Genomic DNA, 18,468 nt, shown 5'->3' on the forward strand with positions numbered 1-18,468 from the left:
TCAGGAGTTCAAAACCAGCCTGGCAAACGTGGTGAAACCCAGTCTCTACTAAAAATACAAAAAAATTAGCCAGACGTGGTGGTGGGTGACTGTAATCCTAACTATTCGGGAGGCTGAGGCAGGAGAATCACTTGAACCCAGGAGGCGGAGGTTGCAGTGAGCCGAGATCACACCACTGCACTCCAGCCAGGTGGCAAAGTGAGACTCTGTCTCAAAAAAAAAAAAAAAGTTTTTTAGACATAAAAGGTCTGAAAAAATTTAACTTCCGTGTACCTATTCTCAAGAAATTTCAAGAATATTGACTCCACCAGAATAAGAGCAAAGCAAGAGAGAGTGTGAATTAAAAGTAAAGATGAAGAAATGGGATGCAAGAAAGAAGCAATCCAACATGAGAGAAATAAAAAGGATCCTCAGGAGGATGATAAAAAGAGGTCCTTGAATGACAGCTATGTGTCAGATGCAGAGGACAGTCAATCCAGATGGGAGCAATGTGACACAAGATGCAGACATCACAGGAGCCATCTCAAAGATACTCTTTGCCATTGGACCATCTTTTTGAGGCCTGGTGAGTCTGACCTAGATTTTGTCTGTGCTTGGCACATCTTGACTATGTACCAGTGTTGTTTCTGCTTTCCTCACCATGACAAGCAGAATTCTAAAATGACCTCTATAATCTCCACCCCCTAGTTATGAGTAGGTTTATGTCACCTTGCATGACACAAAGTTTTGCAGATGTAATTAAGGCGACTAATCAGTTGACTTTTAAGAGAAAGGATTATGCTGGTAAACCTGACTTAATCACATGAGCCCTTTAAAGGCATTTTAAGAGCATTTTCTCTGGCTGGTAGCAGAAGAGAAAGCCAGAGAGATTCTAAGCACAAGGGAGACTCAACATAAGGGAGACTCATCATAAGGAAGAGTCTCCATTGCTGAGTGGAGGGGGCCACCTGAGAGCAGCCTCTAGGAGCTGGCAGCAGTCCCCACTGACAGCCAGAAAGTGAAGGCCAGGCATAGTGGCTCACGCCTGTAATCCCAACACTTTGGGAGGCCAAGCGGGCAGATCACTTGAGATCAGGAGTTCAAGACCAGCCTGGCCAACATGCTGAAACCCCGTCTCTACTAAAAATACAAAAATTAGCCAGGCATGGTGGCAGATGCCTGTAATCCCAACTACTTAGGAGGCTGAGGCAGGAGAATCGCTTGAGCCCAGGAGGTGGAGGTTGCCATGAGCCCAGACTGTGCCATTGCACTCCAGCCTGGGCAACAGAGAGAAACTCTGTCAAAAAAGAAAGAAAGAAAGAGAGAGAGAGAAGGAGAGGGGAGGGGAGGGGAGGGGAGGGGAGGGGAGGGGAGGGGAGGGGAGGAGCCTCCAATGCTACACCTGCAAGGAAATGAACTCTGCTAACAACTTGAGCTACCTTGGAAATGAATCTTTCCCTAGTGGAGCCTCGAGAGGAGGAGGCAGCCAACCAATGTCTTGATTTCAGCCTAATGAGACCTTGAGGAGAGGAACCAGCTAAAATGTGCCAGGCTCCTCATCTGTAGAAACTATGAGACAATAAATGTATGTTGTTTTAAGCTGCTGCATTGGTGATAATTTATTATGTGGCAATAGAAGACTAACACACCCACCATGACCTGCTGTCTTCATGAACTGAGGAAATTCACCTTACCCCATAGAAGGGGTTTTCTTTGATTTCTTCTTGAAAGTAGGTAAGAAACTATGGTGAGCTTGGGAGCTGCAGATAGAGAGTCTCCCATTTCTTGACTAAGTTTCTGCAGATATCCATTACCTGATCCAAACTGCAGCCCTGCCAGATGTCCCAACTGTGATATATCCTGTGTTTCCCAGAACTCACTCTTGACCCCGACCACAGACTTCCCAAAAGGAGCTCTTGCATTCTCTCAGGAACGCTGCCACTGAACTTGACCCAGAGCTTATCTTTTGAGAGCCTGCTGCAATGGTTGGGCTTGCCACTCAGTTGTCAAAAATAAGCAATATAAGGCCAGGAGCCACGGCTCACACTTGTAATCCTAGCACTTTGGGAGCCTGAGGCAGGCAGATCACTTGAGTCCAGGAGTTCAAGACTTGCCTGGGCAACATGGCGAAACCCTGTCTCTACCAAAAAAGAAAATACAAAAATTATCCGAGCATGATGGTGCATGCCTATAGTCCCAGCTAATTGGGGAGCTGAGGTAGGAGGACTGCTGAAGCCTGGGAGGTCAAGGCTGCAGTGAGATGTGACTGTGCCACTACACTCCAGCCTGAGCAACAGATCGAGACTCTGTCTCAAAATAACAACAACAAAGATATTTTTTGTTCTCATCAAATACAAAAAATAAACAATATAATATTTAAGGATACATATAGGTGGTAAAACTATAAAGCAAAGCAAGAAATAATTATCAAAAAATCAGGATAGTGGTTATCTCTTGAGGAGGAAGAAGAAGAAGATGATTAAAGTAGAGCACACAGAGGATTCTCAAGTCACTGGCAAAGTTTTACATGTTCATCTGGATAACAGGTACACAGGTGTTCATTTTACCATTATTCTATAAACTCTGTATTTTTATACAGTCTTCTGTGGTATTATGCTTAACACATAAGTGCTTAATAAAAGATAGTGTTATTATAAATTGAGGAAATGCAAGACATGAAACTACAAATTAAAATTCCAGCCGGGCGCGGTGGCTCATGCCTGTAATCCTAGCACTTTGGGAGGCTGAGGCAGGTGGATCATGAGGTCAGGAGATCGAGACCATCCTGGCTAACACAGTGAAACCCCGTTTCTACTAAAAGTACAAAAAATGAGCCAGGCGTGGTGGTGGGCGCCTGTAGTCCCAGCTACTCGGGAGGCTGAGGCAGGAGAATGGCCTGAACCCGGGAGGCAGAGCTTGCAGTGAGCCGAGATTGCGCCACTGTACTCCAGCCTGGGCTACAGAGCAAGACTCCATCTCAAAAAAATAAATAAATAAAATAAAATAAAATAAAATAAAATTCCATCCAATCAGGGGCAGTGGCTCATTCCTATAATCCCAGCACTTTGGGAGGCCGAGGAGGGCAGATCACGAGGTCAAGAGATCGAGACCATCCTGGCCAACATGGTGAAACCCCATCTCTACTAAAAATACCAAAAAAAAAAAAAAAAATTAGCCGGGCTGGGGGCGGGGGGGGGCGGGGGGGTGTGGTGGCAGGTGCCTGTAATCCCAGCTACTTGGGAGGCTGAGGCAGGAGAATTGCTTGAACCCGGGAGGCAGAGGTTGCAGTGAGCCGAGATCGCGCCATTGCACTCCAGCCTGGGCAAAAAGAGCAAAACTCTGTCTCAACAACAAAAAAAAATAAAATAAAATAAAATAAAATTCCATCCTGAGTACTTTGTCCTTGAGTTTCTTTCCTTAGAATTTACTAGAGTGTTAAAAGTTTCATAGGAAATAGTCTCTGAATATCAGGAACCCTTTAGAGTTTCTACCAGTGGGGAAAAGATGAGGTATTCAATAAATAATATTAGATTTTATTCATATCTCAAATCTTACACCAAAATAAATTTCAGATCGATCAAGACTTATATGTGAAAAAAATGAAAACTTGAAAGTAAGACAAGAAAATATGGGAGAAGTATTTTACAATCTGGGAAAGCCTTTCTAAGCATGATGCAAAATATAGATGCAATAAAAGGAAAGAAGCTAAATATAAATACATGTTTTAAATTCTGCTTAGTAACAACACCAGAAACAAACTCAAAAGGCATGAAAACCTTGGAACAACTATTTGTATTCCTATAGATTGATAAGAAAAAGACCAGTAATTCACTGAAAAAAAAAAAAATGGGCAGAGGATATGAACAGACAGTTCTTAGAAATTTCAAATGGCTTTTAAACATATGAAAGTATGCTCTATCTTTCCATAATAAGGAAAATGCAAATTTAAACTACCAGATTGGCACAGATAAAAATTTTGATAACACCATGTGGGTGAAGGTTAGAGAAACAGATGCTCTCACATATTGCTGGTGGGAGTGTAAACTGGCTCAACCCCTGTGGAGAACAACTTGACGATATCTATCAAAATCTAAAGCGCATGTTTTGGCAGGCACCATGAGTTGTGTACCCCAAAATCATTGCTCCATACTCCTTGTTAATAGAATCCATTTGTTCAAGTGGCAACGTGCCAAGCCCCAAGAAATGAATTTATGTGCAGATGCATTCATATTCATTAAGCACTTACTGGGTGCTGGGCACTGTTCTGGGCTCTGGGGATACAACAGAGAAGGAAGCAGAACAAACCCCCCTGACTTCATGACAATCCTGCACCCACTGATGAAGATACCAGAGCAAAATGGCAATAGTGGTATTTTGATGTGTATTTCAGATAATAAATGACCACCATATAATTTTTCATCAAAACTCACACACTTTTGAGATTGAATGCAATGCTATTATAAAATATACTAGGGCCAGGCACGGTGACTCACGCCTGTAATCCCATCACTGTGGGAGGCCGAGCTGGGGGATCACTTGAGGTCAGGAGTTTGATACCAGACTTGCCAACATGGTGAAACCCCGTCTCTACTAAAAATACAAAAATTTGCAAGGCGTGGTGGTGCGTGCCTGTAATACCAGCTACTCGGGAGGCTGAGGCAGGAGAATCACTTGAACCCGGGAGGTGGAGGTTACAGTGAGCTGAGATCACGCCACTGCACTCCAACCTGGGCGACAGAGCAAGACTCTGTCTCAAAAAAAAAAAAAAAAGGCTGGGCGCGGTGGCTCACGCTTGTAATCCCAGCACTTTGGGAGGCCGAGGCGGGCGGATCACGAGGTCAGGAGATCGAGACCACGGTGAAACCCCGTCTCTACTAGAAATACAAAAAAATTAGCCAGGCGTGGTGGTGGGCGCCTGTAGTCCCAGCTACTCGGAGAGGCTGAGGCAGGAGAATGGCGTCAACCCGGGAGGCAGAGCTTGCAGTGAGCCGAGATCGCGCCACTGCACTCCAGCCTGGGTGACAGAGCGAGACTCCGTCTCAAAAATAAAAAATAAAAATAAAAAAATGCTAGGACAAGAGGTACAAACTGGCCTTGTCCCAAGCAAACTGGGAAATATGGTTACCTGTAATCCTAAAATATTGATGATGTCAACACTGCCTCAGTTGCTATGATGCCCTTCAATTCTAAAATGACTCCATCAGGAAAGTGAAGAAAATCAGAACCCAAAATAGCTCTAGAGAAAAGATACTCAACCTCTTTAATAATGAGGAAAATATAGAAACAAATCAATAATAAGATGCCTTGGAAGGATTTGAAAGACAGGAATGATAGGTTCAGAATGGTTTCAAAACTTGTCCAACTTTTCTAACATGGTGATGTCTGTGTAAAAAAAAAAAACTTGTCCAGCTTTGATTTGAAATTGTAATGCAGGTTTCTGGATGTATCTCCTGAAATAGAAATGATGAAAACATCATTGTTGAATTGAGGAAAAATGGTGTTATACTAATAAATTTCAGCTCTTACACCCAGCACAGAAAACTAGAATACAAAAAAACTAATAATTGAATCATTATTCATACCTTTTGCCTGGCAGTCACTTTCCCAGCCTCTGTGAGGCCCAATAGTGATTAATGAAACAGGAAAACAACTGTCAGGATTTCCCTGGAAAGGCTTTCTCCCAGTTAAAAGGGACATTCAAAAGGATAGTGTGCTGGAGCTGCCTCTTCCCTCATGTTCCAGCCTTGAAACTGGCCGTGATGGCTGCAGCAGCTACTTTGCAGACATGAAGTGACAATCATGAAAAAGAAATGTCCTTTTGCTAAAGGTAACAGAGAAGAAAGACCCAGAACAAGAAGAGAGTACTCAAAGCCTACGATGGCCTTGTTGAGCTGCCAGACCAACCCCAACATCACTCAAGAGAATTCTTGTGAGTTAGAAATGGGAGAGAAGCTGGGCATGGTGGCTCATGCCTATAATCCCAGCACTTTGGGAGGCCAAGGCAGGCAGATCACTTGAGGCCAGGAGTTCGACAGCAGTCTGGCCAACCTAGTGAAACCCTGTCTCTACTAAAAAATACAAAACTTACCCGGGCATGGTGGCATGCCTATAATCCCAGCTACTCTGGAGGCTGAGGCAGAAGAATCGCTTGAACCCGAGAGGCAGAGGTTGCTACAAGCTGGGATCACGCCACTGCACTCCAGCCTGGATGACAGAAAGAAGCTTGTCTCCTGCCACAGAGAGCGACTTTCCTCTGTATACCTTGTACCTTCTGGTATCTGGTACTTTTTGAACTTTGTTCTGTGTGCACGAATTGCCTATTCAAATAAAACTGTAATGCCTGAGTTTTTTTGTTTGTTTGTTTGTTTGTTTTTGAGACGGAGTTTCACTCTTGTTGCCCAGGCTGGAGTGCAATGGCATGATCTTGGCTTACCACAACCTCCGCCTTCCAGGTTCAAGCAATTCTCCTGCCTCAGCCTCCCGAGCTGGGATTATAGGCGCGTGCCACCATGCCAGGCTAACTTTGTATTTTTAGTAGAGATGGGGTTTCACCATGTTGACCAGGCTGGTCTCGAACTCCTGACCTCAGGTGATCCACCCGCCTCGGCCTCCCAAAGTGGTGGGATTGCAGGCATGAGCCACCATGCCTGAGATCTGATCAATCAAATATTTAAACCAAAAATATTTTACATCTACATTTTTTTAGTGGAAATATAATTTATAAAAGCACAGTTTAGCCAGGTGCGGTGGCTCACACCTGTAATCCCAGCACTTTGGGCGGCTGAGGCAGGCAGATCACCTGAGGTCAGGAGTTCGAAACCAGTCTGGCCAACATGGTGAAATCCTGTCTCTACTAAAAATACAAAAAAAAAAAAAAAAAATCAGCCAGGCATGGTGGCAGACACCTGTAATCCCAGCTACTCAGGAGGCTGAAGTAGGGAGAAATGCTTGAACCAAGGAGGTGGAGGTTGCAGTGAGCCAAGATTGTGGCACTATACTCCAGCCTGGGTGACAGAGCGAGACTCGGGCTCAAAAAAAAAAAAAAAAAAACACAGTTTGAGGGCAGCGGCTCGCACATGTAATCCCAGCACTTCAGAAGGCTGAGGAGGGAGGATCTCCTAAGCCCAAGAGACCAGGCTGGGCAACAAAGTGAGATCTCATCTCTATAAAAACCAAACAAAACAGTTTGGTGAAAAATGCGATAGAATGAAGTATATTATAGACAAAAGGGGCCTTCAGTATCAACTCTCACATATTGATTGTCGATGAAGAAGAGAGTCAAACTCTGTAAAATATTTGAAGAGACTTATTCTGAGCCAAATATGAGTGACCATGGTCAGTGACACAGCCCCAGGAAATCCTGAGAACATGTGCTCAAAGTGGTCGGGCTACAGCTTTTTATTACACATTTTAGAGAGAAGACATCAAAAAATACATGTAAGATGTATATTGGTTCAGTGAGGGTGGATGGGGCACTTCTACATCATGGGTGAATTCAAAGATTTTCTGATTGGGAGTTAGTTGAAAGAGTTTATCTAAAGACCTGAAATTTATAGAAGGGAGTGCCTGAGTTAAGATAAGGGGTTGCGAAAACCAAGGTTCTTGTTATGCAGATAAAGCCTCCAGGTAGCAGGCTTCAGAAAGAACAGATTGTAAATATTTCTGGGTCTTGCTCCATCAACCAGGCTGGAGTGCAGTGGTGCAATCTCAGCTCACTGCAGCCTCAACCTCCCAGGCTCAAGCCATCCTCGCACCTCTCAGCCTCTGGAGTAGCTGGGATTACAGGTGTGCACCACTACGTCCTGGTAATTTTTGTATTTTTAGTAGAGACAGGGTTTCACCATGTTGCCCAGGCTTATCTCAAACTCCTGGGCTCAAGCAACCCACCTGCCTCGGCCTCCCAAAGTGCTGGGATTACAGGAGTGGGCCATGGCACCAGGTCAGATTGTAAAACTTTTATTTTTTATTTATTTTTATTTATTTATTTATTTTATTTATTTATTTTTTTTGAGACGTAGTTTCGCTCTTGTTGCCCAGGCTGGAGTGCAATGGTGTGATCTTGGCTCACTGCAACCTCCACCTCCCAGGTTCAAGCAATTCTCCTGCCTCAGCCTCCCAAGTAGCTGGGATTACAGGCGCCCACCCCCCCACCCCATGCCTGGCTAATTTTTGTATTAGCCAGAGATGGGGTTTCACCATGTTGGCCAGGCTGGTCTCAAACTCCTGACCTTCAGGTGATTCACCCGCCTTGGCCTTCCAAACTGCTGGGATTATAGGCGTGAGCCACCATGCCCAGCCAAAAATTTTATTTTTTACCTTTTTAAGATGTAAGACCTTCAGTTAATTCTCTCCTGGTTAAGGAAAAATATCTGGAAAGGGAAGGGGATTCTCTACTGAAAGTAGATTTTCCCCACAAGAGACACCTTTGCAGGGCCATTTCAAAATGTGTCAAAAAAAAAAAATATATATATATATATATATATTGGGGTAAACTACTTCAATTTACTTCAGGGCCGGCTGTCTGTCATGTTGGTATCTTATTTCTACAAAAAGCCTGCTTTGTCAGACTTAAGGTTTAATGTTAATGCTGGTCAGATGTGCCTGAATCCCAAAGGGACTCTCTCCCAAAGGGAGGAGAGTATAATGAGGCTTGTCTGACCACCTGTTCCCATCATGACATGAACTAGTGTTTCAGGTAACTTCGGAATGCCCTTGGACAAGGAGGCATCCATTCAACTGATTGGGGAGCTTAGAATTTTATTTTTGGTCTACATGGTAAAGCTTAAAGTTGCAGAAATCATTATCCTCAGTCAAGCTAAAGCCAAGGTATCCAGACCTCTCTTTCACCTAATTTATTTGCAATTAATCCAAAGTTATAGGCCAGGCACAGTGGCTCACACCTGTAAACCCAGTCCTTTGGGAGGCGGAAGCATGGAGGATCACCCGAGGCCAGGAATTCAAGGCCGCAGTGAGCTAAGATTGCACCACTGCTCTCCCGCCTGGGTGACAGAGCAGGACCCTGTCTCTAAAAGAAATTTTTAAAACAAATAACAAAGTACTGGTTTACGCTGTATTTATAAAACAACATATGTAGTAAGATTTTCTTAGTTTTAGAACCCAGAAAGCTGTGCCAAATGCTTTGAGAGTTGACTTACTTCCTATTAGGTTTTTTAAATACTTGCAGCCCAGATACTGCCTTTAATTTTTTAAAAAACAGTATCCATACTTACAGGTTCTGATTAAGTTTCAAAGACTAAGCCTGCCGTGCTTGTCGGTGTGTGATTCCTTCCTCTAAGATTCCAGACATTCCCGTCTCCAGGCATCACTGTGTCGGGGGAGCGCTGTGTGAAAATGGCTGTGATCTTTGTGCGGTTTGTCCGGTTATACCTCACTGGGACACCAGAGGGCGCAAGGAGGGCCAGCACTTGTTTTTCTTTAAATCTCGAATCAAAGTCCATGCAGAGAACAACAAAAGAGCCGGAACACAGGGGCCTTGAGACAAAGGGACTCAGGGGAAAAGGCTGCACGCCCTGTTTTACTGAAGTGGAATTTGCTTCTTCACCCTCCTCACCTCCTCCCCACCTTAAGGAACTAGAAATAAACAACTTAAGCTGCAAAATAATGAAATCTTTGGCTAACAAGGAAAACCAAACTAGAATACATTACTCAACATGAAATAGGCTAAGAGGACTATCACAAATGTACATTTGAGCTATTTGCTTTGCCTAATATTAGTAACTTTAAAGAAAATTTTATTGTTTGCTTCTCTGAGTTCAATATATGCACATAGAAAATTTAGAAAAGGTGGAATAGCAAAAAGAACAAAACAGCGATCATCAACACACTCTTACTCAGACATAACTACTTTTAATATTTTCAGCTACTTCTTTCCAGATGTTTTCTTCTTCTTTTTTTTTTTTTTTTGAGACGGCGTCTCACTCTGTCCCCATGCTGGAGTATAATGGCACGATCTAGGCTCACTGCAACCTCCGCCTCCCGGGTTCAAGTGATTCTCCTGCCTCAGCCTCCCGAGTAGCTAGGATTATAGGCACCCGCCACCAAGCCCAGCTAATTTTTGTATTTTTAGTAGAGACGGGGTTTCACTCTGTGAAAGTGCTGGGATTACAGGCATGAGCCACCACACCCGGCCCCCAGACGTTTCCAATACTTACAAATGCATAGAAAAAAAATGGGATTCTGCGTGCTATTTTGTGCTGGTTCTCTTCTTATTTACTAGATCACTAACTTCATTTTATTGATAAATTCTAATAATAAGACTTTGCTAATCACATGAGTTAATCACAGGTAGGAGAATAAGAAATTTCAAAAGCACTACAGGCAGTTTTTCCCAAAATAGCAGCAACTTGAATGCCACACCTGAGTCATGCATTTGAAGCAGGAGTTTCTTTGTTGCTTTGTGTTTAGAAAACACGGAAAGACTAAAGAAAAGCCCTGGCACAGTGGCTCACACCTGTAATCCCAGCACTTTGGAAGTCCAAGGCGGATCACAAGGTCAGGAATTTGAGACCAGCCTGGTCAACATGGTGAAACCCTGTCCCTGTTAAAAATACAAAAATTAGCCAGGCGTGGTGGCCCGCACCTGTAGTTCCAGCTAATCAGGCAGCTGAGGCATGAGAATTGCTTGAACTTGGGAGGCGCAGGTTGCAGTGAGCCGAGGTCACACCACTGCACTCCAGCCTGGGCGATAGAGCGAGATGGGTCTCAAAAAAAAATATCCAAAGAAAAGAAGTAGAAACTGTTCCATCCCACCCCAAACAGGCTGAATAATTTACCCTTCCGGGTAGCCTGAGGACTGAACGCCAAAGGGCCAGGGGGTGTGGGTCACCAGGACCCTTTGTTCCTCACACTGGGACTAGTGCTTGCCTTAAGGCCAGACAGATCAGTAAAGCTATTAACCCAGATAGGTCAGCAGGTGGTCAATAGGGCAGGAAAAAAGTCAGGAACACGGAGGTCACTGATCTCCTGTTGGGTTGGGGCCAATGTTGGCAGGCAAGTTCCTTAAAGGACAGGAAACTTAGGCCAGCCCAGGAACAGATAACCCTAAGGAAAGTGATGGCAAGATCTGAGGCCCTGGAAACTTCTGAGGGACACCTAATCACTAAGCCCGCAGATTCCTTAATTCACAGCAACAGATAAAGGTGATGTTCTCGGCCACAGGAATTTAGTTAAATCACTGGAGCTGTCTAGCCTCAGTTTCCTTATCTGTATAACGAAAGGATCAAGAAGATCGGTAAGGTTCCTGTCAGTTCCTCAAAGACCCTGATGTTTAATTCTCCCTAGTCATGCATTATAATGAAAGGCGAAGACATTTCCTGCCCCCTGCCACTCCAGTCCCCTAAGCAGCAACCCTTCCACCATATACTCTTTCCCACATTGCCACTTTTCCCAAATTGCCACATGCTCTGAGCCTTTGTATTAATGTTTCTGTTTCCTAAGTGCTGGAAAACATTTCCCCCATTCTTTTTCTAAGTTCATCATCATTCTTTAGAGGCCCAGCTAAAAATAGGTCTTTCTTTGACCACTCCAGCCCTTCCCTCTCTGTAATCCCACAGTATTCTGCACATACTTCCATCACTTTCTACCTCTGCAGCCTTCATCTCCCAGTGCCTCAGTTTCCTCATGTAAAAAGGAGAAAATTATTATAGCAAACTCATAGGATTTAAATAAGGATTAAATGGTATTAAATAAAATGTATAGTAAGTCATTGGTTTGAACTGAGTTCCTACACTAGGCCCAACAGACAAACCAAAATAGAGTCAGTCATGCTGGAGTTCCACACCACCAAGCTGAAAATAAGTTGCTTATCTGACCTTCCAAGAAATCAGGAGGGGGCAGAGCATGGTGGCTCACACCTGTAATCCCAGCACTTTGGGAGGCCAAGGCAGGTGCTGAGCTTGAGATCAGGAGTTCAATACCAACCTGGGCAACATGGCAAGCCCCCACCCCCCAACACCACCACCATCCCTCTACAAAAAATACAAAATATTAGTGGCATAGTGGCACGTGCCTATGGTCTCAGCTACCCCAGAGGCTGAGGTGAGAAGATCGGTTCAGGCAGGGATCACAGTGAGCTGTGATCACCCCAGCCTGGGTGACAGGGCAAGACCCTGTCTCAAAAAGAGAGAGAAAGAAATCAGGAAAGAGATATAATAGTCAAATCCCCAAGCAGGTCACTTTTCGCTGGAATGATAAGAAGGTTCCCTCTGCTTTAACCTTTAAACGGAAAGTAACTTTAAAGCACCAGTCCACTTTGTGTTTTCTGTTTCTGCTTTGCTCAACCCTTTTTTGTCTATAAAGCCAACCTTGGCCGGGCAAGGTGGCACATGTCTGTAATCCCTGCATTTTGGGAGGCCAAGGCAGGTGGATCACCTGAGGTCAGGAGTTTGAGACCAGCCTGGCCAACATGGTGAAACCCCGTCTCTACTAAAAATACAAAAAATTAGTTGGGCATGGTGGCGGGCACCTGTAATCCCAGCTACTCGAGACACTCAGGCAGGAGAATTGCTTGAACCTGGGAGGCAGAAGTTGCAGTGGGCTGAGGTTGTGCCACTGCACTCCAGCCTGGGCGCCAAGAGCGGAACTCTGTCTCAAAAAAAATAAAATAAAAGCCAACCTCTTCTGTTCAGCTCATTGAAATACTCATTCTATTTTATGGAATGAGATGTTGCCTGATTTTAGAATCACAATTGGAAGCCAATTAAGATCTTTATTTTTTTTTCTTTTTTTTTTTATTAATTTTTTTTGCATACAAAAACAATAAACATTTTCTAAAAATACATACAAACAAAAAGATGCGTATCAAACATATTAGGAAGGTTGCACATGGGAAGTCGGGGAATAGAAATGGGGGTGGGAGTTAAAATAAATGAGAGAGGGACTTTATATGGATCAGTGATAATAACTCAATCCTCTATTTGACAAAGAAGAGGGAGAAGGAAGAGGAAGAAAAAGAAAGTGGGATAAAGGATCAGAAAGGGAGGAAAATAGAAAAAATTAGAGTATGACTCCAGGGTAGACCTGTTTTGTTGTCATTGAGTTGGTTGGTTGGTTTGTCTGTTGTATTCTTCATGTTTCGCCAAGTTGGCCAGACTGGTCTCGAACTCCTAGCCCGAAGAGATCAACCCGCCTCGCCCCCCAGAGTGCCGGGACCACAGGCGTGAGCCACCACGTCCAGCCCCCACATTGCTTCTGGCCTCCGTGGTAGACCTCCCAGACGGAGCGGCCAGGCAGAGGAGCTCCTCACTTCCACCCAGACACGGGGCGGCCGGGCAGAGGGGCTCCTCACTTCCCAGACGGGGCGGGCAGGCAGAGACGCTCCTCACTTCTTCCCAGACGATAGGTGGCCGGGCAGAGGCGCTCCTCACTTCCCAGACGATGGGTGGTCGGGCAGAGGCGCTCCCCACTTCCCAGACAATGGGTGGACGGGCAGAGGCGCTCCTCACCTCCCAGACGACGGGTGGCCGGGCAGAGGCACTCCTCACTTCCCAGATGGGGCAGCCGGGCAGAGGCGCTCCTCACTTTCCAGACGATGGGTGGCTGGGCAGAGGCGCTCCTCACCTCCCAGACGATGGGTGGCCGGGCAGAGGTGCTCCTCACCTCCCAGAAGATGGGTGGCCGGGCAGAGGCACTCCTCACCTCCCAGACGGGGCGGCCGGGCAGAGGCGCTCCTCACTTCTTCCCGGACGGGGCGGCCGGGCAGAGGCGCTCCTCACTTCTTCCCGGACGGGGCGGCCGGGCAGAGGCGCTCCTCACTTCTTCCCGGACGGGGCGGCCGGGCAGAGGCGCTCCTCACTTCCCAGACGGTGGGTGGCCGGGCAGAGGCGCTCCTCACTTCTTCCCGGTCGGGGCGGCCGGGCAGAGGCGCTCCTCACCTCCCAGACGATGGGAGGCCGGGCAGAGGCGCTCCTCACCTCCCAGACGATGGGAGGCCGGACAGAGGCGCTCCTCACTTCCCAGACGGGGCGGCCGGGCAGAGGCGCTCCTCACTTCCCAGACGGGGCGACCGGGCAGAGGTGCTCCTCACCTCCCAGACGGGGCGGCCGGGCAGAGGCGCTCCCCACCTTCCAGATGGGGCGGCGGCCGGGCAGGGGCTGCAATCCCAGCACCCTGGCAGGCCAAGGCAGGCGGCCGGGGGGTAGAGGCTGCCGCGAGGCCAGACCACGCCACCGCACTCCAGCCCGGGCAACACCGAGCACTGGGTGAGCGAGACTCCGTCTGTAGTCCCAGCACCTCGGGAGGCTGAGGCGGGCAGAGCACTCGGCGTCAGGAGCTGGCGAGCAGCGTGGCCAAGATGGCGAACGCGTGCCTGCATCCAAAGGAGAAAAGGCAGGCAGCGGTGGCGCGCGCCGGCAGACCCAGGCAGTCCGCGGCGCGGGCAGCAGCAAGCCGAGTAGATTGTAGCCTGGGCCAGAGAGGGAAGGAAAGAAAGAAAGAAAGGAAGGAAGGAAGGAAGGAAGGAAGGAAGGAAGGAAGGAAGGAAGGAAGGAAGGAAGGAAGGCAGGCAGGCAGGCAGGCAGGCAAGATCTTTAAATCTGTTATAACTTTGTCTTTGGACAATGGTTAATATTATATAAGGCACTTGAAGCCTAAGGCATAGCAGGCTCTCCATCAGCATGAGCTATACCTCCACCATAGCACTTACCAAATCATATTGTAACTATCAGTTAAAAGTCCACCTTCCTCAAGAAATTTGAGTTCCTTGAGGGCAAGAAGTGAGTCTTACTAATTTTTTGTGCCCAATGCCTATCTCCATGCTTGGCACAAAGGATAAATCAATAAAGATTTATTTTTTTAAATAAGGAGGGAAAGAAAAGACTAAGTGTTGGTCAAGCTGAAGGGAGACAGACTTTTGCCTCTCAGTTTTTTGTTTTTTGTTTTTGTTTTTTTTTTGAGACAGAGTCTCGCTCTGTCACCCAGGCTGGAGTGCAGTGGCGTGATCTTGGCTTACTGTAACCTATGCCTCCAGGGTCCCAGTTCAAGCAGTTCTCCAGTAGCTGGGATTACAGGCATGTGCCACCATACCCAGATAATTTTTGTGTTTTTAGTAGAGACGGGGTTTCACCATGTTGGCCAACCTGGTCTTGAATTCCTGACCTCGAGGTCCGCCCGCCTCCTCTCAGTTTTAACTTTAAATTATTATATAAATAAATTAGGCCGGGCGCGGTGGCTCACGCCTCTAATCTCAGCACTTTGGGAGGCCAAGGGGGCGGATCACGAGGTCAGGAGATCGAGACCATCCTGGTTAACACGGTGAAACCCCGTCTCTACTAAAAATACAAAAAATTAGCCGGGCGAGGTGGCGGGCGCCTATAGTCCCAGCTACTCGGAAGGCTGAGGCAGGAGAATGGCGTGAACCCCGGGGGGCAGAGCCTGCAGTGAGCTGAGATTGCGCCACTGCACTCCAGCCTGGGTGACAGCGAGATTCCGTCTCAAAAAAAACAAATAAATAAATAAATAAATAAATAAATTAGAGGCTGGGCCCGGTGGTTCACGCCTGTAATTCCAGCACTTTGGGAGGCCAAGGCAGGCGGATGATTTGAGGTCAGGAGTTTGAGACCAGCCTGACCAACATGGTGAAACCCCATCTCTACTAAAAATACAAAAAACTTAGCCGGTCGTGGTGGTGCATATCTGTAATCCCAACTACTCAGGAGACTGAGGCAGGAGAATCACTTGAACCCAGGAGGTGGAGGATGCAGGGCCGATATGGTGCCAGGGCACTCCAGTCTGGGCAACAGAGTAAGACTCTGTCTCAAAAAAATAATAAATAAATAAATAAGACTGGGGAATAGTGAAGTATGAGCATCCCCAATATCTCCCCCACCCCTCACTTTAATAATCTAAACATGTATCCATCTAATTTGCCCTCCAGGCCCAAATCATAAACATTCACCTTTCAATTTTAATGTTTATGGACAGCAAGTTCTCGTAATTTCCCATAATCTATTAAACCCAAATTTCCAAAATGTGGGTAGTTTCCAGTTTTTGACTATTATAAATATAACCATTATAAAATAAGTGTGCAGGGTTTTTTGTTGACGCATGTCTTCATTTCTCTCAGGTCAATATCCATGAGCAGTGTTGCTGGATCTTAGGATAAATGTATGTTTGTTTGTTTGTTTGTTTGGAGACAGTGTCTGGCTCTGTCACCTAGGCTAGAGTGCAATGGCTCAATCTCAGCTCACTGCAATCTCTGCCTCCCGGGCTTAAGCAATTCTCCCACTTCAGCCTCTTGAGTAGCTCAGACCACAGGCACACACCACCACACCTGGGTAATTTTTTTTTTTTTTTTTTGTAAAGATGAGGGGGTCTTACCATATTGCCCAGGCTGGTCTCGAACTCCTGGACTCAAATGATCCTCCCGCCTCAGCTTCCCAAAGTGCTGGGATTGCAGATTCGAGCCACTGTGCCCAGCCTACATGTTAATTATGGTCAAAATTCATAGACTAGTACCCTTAAAAAGAATAAATTTTACCCTAATAAATTATACCTCAATAAACCCTAAAAATAGTAAATAGGTAAGTGGAGATGATAGATAGATAGATAGATAGATAGATAGATAGATAGATAGATAGATAGAGACAGACAGATAGAAATAAGAGGCCCCCGCAAAAGTTCTCAACACAGCTCGGAGTGCCCTGCGTCGTCCTACTCCCGTATCGGCCGTTTCCGCCTCGTCTCCCCATGATGCTGCTCACCCTCTCTGTTCCTCTCTAGTCACTTCTGCCCTCTTTCACACCCTCTACTCACCACCTCTCCTCTGTTCCCACAACCTTAGCACATCCACTTCCATCTACCTAAGAAGCTCTTTCCTTTGTTCTTCCCCATCATCTTAGTAACTGTCACAGTTGTAATCTTACCTTTTTTGGTTTGTTTGTGTGTTTTGGAGACGTAGTCTCGCTCTGTCGCCCAGGCTGGAATGCAGTGGTGCGATCTCCGCTCACTGCAACCTCCCCCTCCCGGGTTCAAGCAGTTCTCCTGCCTCAGCCTCCCAAGTAGCTAGGAGTACAGGTGTCCACCACCATACCCAGCTAATTTTTTGTATTTTGGTAAAGACGGGGTTTCACCGTGTTGCCCAGGCTGGTCTTGAACTCCTGAGCTCAGGCAATCCACCCACATCAGCCTCCTAAAGTGCTAGGATTAGAGGTGTGAGCCACCACGCCCGGCCTGTAATTTTACTTTTTTGTTTTTGTTATTCTTTTACTAGTGATATGTGTCTCCTCCACTGAAATAAAAGCTCTTTGAGACCAGGGTCTTTGTTCATCACTGTATCTCCAGAACCTAGTATTGTGTTTTACCTACACAATGAGTGTTCAACCATTATATTCAACTGACTACTTCATGTCTTAACCTTAACACATCCAAAACTGAAATTTTTTTTTTTTTTTGAGATGGAGCGTCGCTCTGTCACCCAGGCTGGAGTGCAGTGGCGCGATCTAGGTTCACTGCAAGCTCCGCCTCCCGGGTTCATGCCATTCTCCTGCCTCAGCCTCCCGAGTAGCTGGGACTACAGGCGCACGCCCGGCTAATTTTTTTGTATTTTTAGTAGAGACAGGGTTTCGCCGTGTTAGCCAGCAGGGTCTCGATCTCCTGACCTCGTGAGAAAACTGAAATGTCGATCATACCCCTGGTCCCACCAGGTTCATTACTCCACATGCAGGGCTGCCATAGTGCACAATTCCAAGGAGTGCCATCCACAGCACAGTCTATGGATGGCATCTTGCCTCTGTTAAAGTGAACTAAATATGGCCAGAGAAGGACTCTGTACTTCCATATTTGAGTCCTTGTGGACAACCATAACCTAACTTAATGGGTAGACAAGATTGAAAACCTAATTTAGGAGTATGCGACTCTAACAATATCTGAGTCTTGGCCAATCACAGCAGCCATACTTCAACCACTCATACACTGCTGAGTGTTCAAACTGTGTTCAAATAAGGCAAATGCCAACCTGTAACCAATCCAGCTGTTTCTGTACTTCACTTCCAATTTCTGTACCTCACTTCCCTTTTTTTGCCTGTAAATTTGTTCTGATTACCAGGCATCCCTGGAGTCTCTCTGAATTTGCTGTGATTCTGGAGGCTGCCTGATTCGCGAAAAGTTTATTGCTCAGATAAACTACTTTACATTTATTTATTTATTTATTAAGATGGAGTCTTGCTCTGTCGCCCAGGCTGGAGTGCAGTGGCTTGATCTCTGCTCACTGCAACCTCCACCTCCCAGGTTCAAGCGATTCTCCTGCCTCGGCCTCTCAAGTAGCTGGGATTACCGGCACACGCCACCATGCCTGACTAATTTTTGTATTTTTAGTAGAAATGGGGTTTCACCATGTTGGCCAGGCTGGTCTCAAACTCCTGACCTCAAGTGATCCTCCCACCTCGGCCTCCCAAAGTGCTGGAATTACAGGCGTGAGCCACTGCGCCTGGCCAAACTCCTTTACATTTAATTCAGCTGAAGTTGTTATTTTAA

The 18,468-nt window shown here is 46.1% G+C and overlaps 1 long non-coding RNA gene across 1 annotated transcript; it reads right to left on the reverse strand.

Moving 5' to 3' along the window:
* Positions 1 to 5,214: 5,214 nt before the first annotated feature.
* Positions 5,215 to 9,345, reverse strand: LOC129460596 (uncharacterized). The gene is made up of 3 exons (XR_008650268.2): positions 9,210 to 9,345; positions 6,068 to 6,183; positions 5,215 to 5,429 (listed from the first exon to the last, which is right to left on the reverse strand). It is a non-coding gene; the product is annotated as an uncharacterized lncRNA (long non-coding RNA).
* Between the last annotated feature and the right edge of the window lie 9,123 nt (positions 9,346 to 18,468).

This window comes from Symphalangus syndactylus, chromosome 13 (genome assembly GCF_028878055.3).
Source record: "Symphalangus syndactylus isolate Jambi chromosome 13, NHGRI_mSymSyn1-v2.1_pri, whole genome shotgun sequence".
Classification (NCBI taxonomy): domain Eukaryota; kingdom Metazoa; phylum Chordata; class Mammalia; order Primates; family Hylobatidae; genus Symphalangus; species Symphalangus syndactylus.